The 6,000-nt window shown below is 47.9% G+C and overlaps 1 protein-coding gene across 1 annotated transcript in view; it reads left to right on the top strand.

Moving 5' to 3' along the window:
* Positions 1 to 4,656: 4,656 nt before the first annotated feature.
* SERPINE3 (serpin family E member 3) overlaps positions 4,657 to 6,000 on the top strand; it is a 50,713-nt gene continuing 49,369 nt past the window's right edge. Inside the window, exon 1 of the mRNA XM_084609902.1 lies at positions 4,657 to 4,775. The gene's annotated coding sequence lies outside the window, so the exon portion shown is untranslated. The remainder of the gene's footprint in view (positions 4,776 to 6,000) is intronic.

Below are 6,000 nucleotides of genomic sequence, written 5' to 3'. Positions count from 1 at the left end.
GGGGGATCCCTGAACGCTCCAGCTGCCCTTGGGGGCAGGACATGGGCCAAGTGGCTGCTCTCGGGGCCCCTGTACCCCTGTCCATTTGCTGATCATTAGTTGGCAAGAACAAACAGGACAAATGCCCAGTCTTGCTAAAAACAGATTAAGGGGGGAAGGGGTGAGTGGTGGGGCAAGGGAGGGAGGGGCTCAGGCCAGCTCTGCATCGTGTGGGGCGAAGAGAGGCTTGGGCCAGCTCCACACGAAGGGGCAGGGAGCAGCTCAGGCCAGCTTGGCACGGGAGGGGGCAGGGGGAATATGCTCACCCTACTACTGCCAGGCTCCAGCTTCCGGCTGGATAAGGGGCAGGACCTCAGGGGGAAGAGGACCTCAGGGGGAAGAAGTCACACAAATGAGAGTCATTCTTGTCAGTTGCCAGCTTGTGCAGATCAAGGAGTGACTGGTTCACATTCTTTTCCAGGTGCAAGGCACACTCCATTGCTGTCAACCCATTCTCCCAATCATCACGATCTGGTTTCTTGATGTCCTGCAAAAAGATGCGACCGCCCCTCTGGTTCTGCAGCTTCATGAGTTTTTCAGCATGCTCGTGCTCCTCGTGGGACTGGTGCAGGAAATACTTGGGAAAGTATTGATAGGGCGGCGGGGCTCCAGGTGGGGAGAGGAGGAGCAGGGGGTGGTGCCAGAGGTCCAAAACTCTGGCAGGGGCCCCCAAATTGGCCGGGGCCCCTGGGCATGTGTCCTATGGATCCGCGCGGTAATCCGCCACTGACCTGATGGGCAAACGAAGATCATGATAGATTCTGTACTCGTGAATTGCAGATGGAAATCAGGTGTATTGTCCTGCAGATCATTTGAGACCAATAACAGATCAGATAATAAGTTACTGTTGTCATCAATGAGGTTGAGGCTGAGAACAACTGAAAAAGTACTGAGAACAAGATATATGATGTGGACAAATTGAAAGAGCCAGATACCAGGAAAGAATACAAGGAAGCCATATGGAAAAATATCAGATCTCGGGTGAAAAAAGAACCAAACCCTGAAGAGACATGGAATAGTGAGTGTAAAATATTGGATTACAAGAGCAGCTGAACAAGTGTTGGGCTAGAGTCCAAATCAAAGCAATCAAAGAACGAAGTGCTGCAGTTGAGCGACAAGAATAGGAAATGGAAGGAGAATAAAAAGGAAGATGCAAGTCTAAGAACGGAGTACAGCATTATGACCAGAAAGATAAAACAGAAAGCGAAGAGAGCGAATAACAATTGGATAAATGTAAATAAGCAGAAGACTGTGCAAAGAGAAATGCAACACTGTATTGCAAGATTAGAGAACTGAGTGGGACATAGAAGTAGAAAACATTGGCAGTGAAAGAAGCATGGGCAAATAACTGATGATGAAAAAGCAAAGAATAAATGATGTAAAGAATATTTTGAAGAGCTTTATGACATGCAGAACACAGTAGATGAAATGGTCCTAGAGATGCTTCCCAGTACAAATGAGGGAGAGCAGATGCTAGAATTTTTAGAAGAAGAAGTAAAGATCTCAATAGAAAATTGGAAAAGGAAAAGGCACCAGGAAGTGACAACAAAACCTCAGAGCTGTTGCAAACAAGTGAGAAACACATAGTAAAGGCAGTGCACAAGCTATTCAACAAGATTTACAAGCAAGAGCAAGTGCTAAGTGAATGGGGTAAAATGATAATAGTACCAATTCATAAGAAAGGAGATAAAAGTGAATGTAAGAACTATAGAGGAATCAGCCCACTGAGTGTGCCGGAAAAAGCATTCACCAAGACATTGCAGAGGAGAATGAAGAGGTACATGGAAGTGGCGCTTGCAGAAGAACAGGCTGGATTTAGGCTAGGACAAAGTGTAATAGATCAGCTATCAGAGAAATACATAGACCACCCCCAAGCCTGTTGCAACAACTTTATAGTCTTCAAACAGGCTTTTGATAGCATTTGGCAGAAAGGGTTATGGCAAGTCTTGCAAATGTATGCCGTCCCTGGCAAAATGATCAAGCTGACAGAAAACATATAAACACACACAATGGATGAGTGCAGTCAGAGTAGACAAGAAGCTGGCAGAACGTTCAGGATGAGCACAGGCGTGAGGCAAGGATGCATGCTATCGCCAGATTTGTTTAACTTGGCATTGTAAGCAGTGACGGCTGTAGCACTGAGAGATGAAATGAGGAGTCATGTTACGTGGGAGGACAGTGAATAAGTTTAGATTTGCAGACAATATTGATCTCTTAGAATTGACCAAGGAGGACGTACAAAGAATAACTGACAAGGTAGACCAGGAAAGCAGAAAATTTGGACTGAAGATCAGTATGGGGAAGACAAAAACTATGTCAAATGGAAGACAAGAAGAAGAGGTAAAGATCAAAAACAGAGACAAAGAACTAGAATAAGTAGGAAAATGCGTGTACAGTGGAGGATGGGAATTGTGAGGATGACATAAAAAGAGAAGACTCAGACAAGGTGCTACTGCATTTGGAAAGCTCTGCAACATCTGGAAGGCTAGACAAAAATGAAAATCACCGTATATGAGACAATTGTGTTGATATTGCTGTATGGGTTGGAATGTCGGAGGATGAGGAAAGCTGATGAACATAAGTTATTGACTGCAGAAATAAACTGGCTGAGGATGTTAAGAAAGCAGAAAATAAAAAAAATAAAAATACGGCTAAGGCAAAAAGTAATGCTGTTATGGAAGATTCATAAAAGATGATTGTGATGGCTTGGACACATGTCAGGAATGGACCCAGAAAGATACTGTAGTGAGCAGGCATGGCCTCCCTCCAAGATTGACAGGGAGGCCACACCCGCTCCTCTGGCAGCAGACGGGCAGTACAGGAAGTACAAAAGGTGGGCCCTGACCTCACTTGGGCAGTAGCCACTGAGGGAGACAGACACTTCCCACCCGCTGCTGGAACGGGAAGTTGAAGAGGACCTCCACTGCCCCAAGGACTCGTCAGATCTTCCAGAGCTGCCAGACACCCCAAACGCTGTAGTCTGGCTGCATTGCTGCCTGAAGCCAGGTCAGCGTGTTGCAGCCAAATCCCTGCTGACTCAGTAGTGGAACACTCCATCACTGTTAGGGCCCTGGACTGGGACCCAGTAAAGTAGGGTAGGTCCAGGTCGTCCTACCCCCCTGCTGCCAACCCCACCTCGAGGGTGGGGGGGGGGCGTGGCAGCCTCCCCTCCTAAGACCAGGAGGCCTGTGTTGGTGTACTGTCTGCCAGGGCTAGGACATTAGACTCTAGACTATTTATTACTTTGCCCTGCCTGAGGGCCAGAGCCCACTTAGACTGGTTGGTGCCCTGCCTTCCCTGAGGGCATGGGCCCCTACACTCTCTATTGCTCTACCCTGCTTGAGGGCCTGAACTCCAGAGACTGCTAATTTCCCCCCTTTACAGATGGCCGTTCTAGCTGTGTAGTAGTGAGGAGGCATGGCCTCCCTCCGAGACTGACAGGGAGGGATGGTCACGCACACTCCTACAGATACCATACATGGCAGTACATATGAGAGTGCAAGAAACTAGAAATAAAAGAAGACCAAGGATGCGTTGGATAGATGCAGTGAAGAGTGACATAGAATAAAAAGCGTTAAAGATGAACAAAGCCAGTGCAAGATAGAGGTGGAAAAACTTCATTTGGTTCTATTGTCGCTGTTGAGCTGACAGATGGGAATCAAAGACAAAAGAATCAAAGAAGGCATCATGATCAGGATCACTTTATCTAGAAATGGGCAAGTGGTAAGGGAGCTCAGGGAGCAATGGTTTGATAGGGAATTTTTCAAATCATAATTTAAAAATAACATCTGAATTGTCCGGACCCAGGAAGCTGTGTGCAGTTAGCTTAAATAGCTCCATGATGCTACTCGCACAATATCATGACTGTGGCTCTCATCCTCCCTCTCCATTTGCTTCTTATTGTTTGTTACACATTGCTGGTGTTTCTTCTCTTTAGTTAGGCTATGTCTACACTGCAGAGTTTTGTTGTCAAAAGTTATGCCACTTTAATTAACGCGTTGTTGCGTGGCCTCACTATGCTCCTTGTGTTGGCAGAGCACATCCACACTAGCAGCTCTTGCATCAACACAGAGAGCAGTGCGCTGTGGGTAGCTATCCCACTGTGCAATTGGCCGGCGGGTGCTTTGGGAAGGGTTTGCAATGCCCCATGGGACAGGCACCGCATCACATGATGCAGGTTTCTGAATCCCATTCTTCCATAGGCATCCTACTAGATTGCCAGATTTTCAACTGAAGCGTGTGTGGGGGAGAGGGGACAAGAGCATGTGACAGGGAGTGGGAAAGAGAGACAGCGTGTGTGTTGGGGAGTGTGTGAGAGAGTCTGGGGGGATGTGAGAGAGACAGAGTGAGTATTGGGGGAGAGTGAGTGTGTTGGCATACTGTCTCTAAGTTCAGACAGCAGCCTGAGTAACCAGTCCTGAGGCATGGGGAGGGGGACACCCCCAACATCAGCCCCCCTCTCCCTCCCTGGCTCTGCATAGCACAGCAGTCTCTCTCTCACTCTCTCACACACACAAACACGCATGCACGCCCCTGCCTGCCTGCCTCTGCGTTTGTAGTGCGGGAGACAACAGCATTCCACATTAATGATTTGCTCTTTGCTCCCAGAGCAGAGCAGCACAGTGAACTGTCAGAACTTCATGGAGCTTTGAAAGGGGAGGGACACATGCCTGCAGGGCAGCCCAGTTGAAAACAGTGAGCCCAGCAGTCACAGGTATTGTGGGATACCGGGGGAGGTAAGTTCTGGCGATATAATGAATGGCAGCATTTACACTGACACTTTGTCATTTTAACCTTTCCGCAAAAATCCCTTTCTCTCTCGTTGAGATGGTTTTATTTTGTCACCAAAACTGAAGAGTTTTGACACCAAAAGTGGCATTGCAGTGTGTACACCTCCACTGTTTTGCCGCCAAAAGCTGCCTTTTTTCCGACAAAACTCTGCAGTGTACACAAGGCCTTAAATTTCAATCCTGCGAAGACTTATGCACATAGTCAGCACATGAGTAGCCCCATTGACCTTCGTCTTAGGCCCCTTAAGCCCCTTTTTAGGCTTCACTGTGATCCACAAAACTCCAACCTGGCTGCTGCCTAACCCTGCACAACCTTATGAAATACCACAATCTTTTAATTTATTTCCCAGGAGTTGAGAGATGCACAGGATTAAAGATTTAATATACTGGCTACACAAAATAAAACATACACACACTACTCCTGAGGGAATTCCACACCAAAAAATTAAAAATTCTGTGCACAATATTTTAAAATTCTGTAAAATTCTGCATATTTTATTTGAAAATCCTACCATTTTCAATTATTTAAAATGGTGTGATTATATTGTTATTGTGTTTCTGTGTTATTTTGACAAATAAAATATGCAGAACTTTGCAGAATTTTAAAATTTTTAATTTTTTGGCGAAGAATTCCCTCAAAAGTACCAGGTTTCTATGTGGTGTAATCTGGCTGAGGGCAGCTCCATGGGAGGTCTGGGGGGAAATCTGGATGCACAGGTGCTCAGTGCAGGGTTCTGGGTGCAGGGGGAATGGGACTCTGCAGGGGAGTCCAGGTGAAGGTGATTAGGGCTCAGTGGGGTGGGGGGCTCCTGATGCAGGGGTGAGGCTTGGCGGGAGGGAGTTTGCGGGGGTTATGGGTGCAGGGGGCTCCTGATACAAGGGGGCTAGGTGGGCGAGTTCTGGGTGGGAGGAGGTGTCACGTGTGGGCAGCTGCTTCCCGTGTCCTCACAAGCCAGACCCCCCTGCACCCAACCCCCACCCCGCTGAGCTCCACCCCCACCCTTCACCCAGACCCCCTCCTGCCAAGTCCTCCCCCTCCCCTCACGGTGTAGAGCTTCCTGCAGCCCAGGGAAGTTTCTGGGGGTTGATGTGACCCAGCCCTGGCTGCTCTGTTCAGGGAAGGGGAGGGACTAATGTCCCTGGGTGCCCCAGGGCATCACCAGACCCCTCT

Source organism: Lepidochelys olivacea (genome assembly GCF_965140295.1).
Source record: "Lepidochelys olivacea isolate rLepOli2 genome assembly, chromosome: 1".
Lineage (NCBI taxonomy): Eukaryota > Metazoa > Chordata > Testudines > Cheloniidae > Lepidochelys > Lepidochelys olivacea.
Note: the sequence above shows the minus strand (reverse complement) of the source record. Positions and strands in the feature narration are given on the sequence as shown.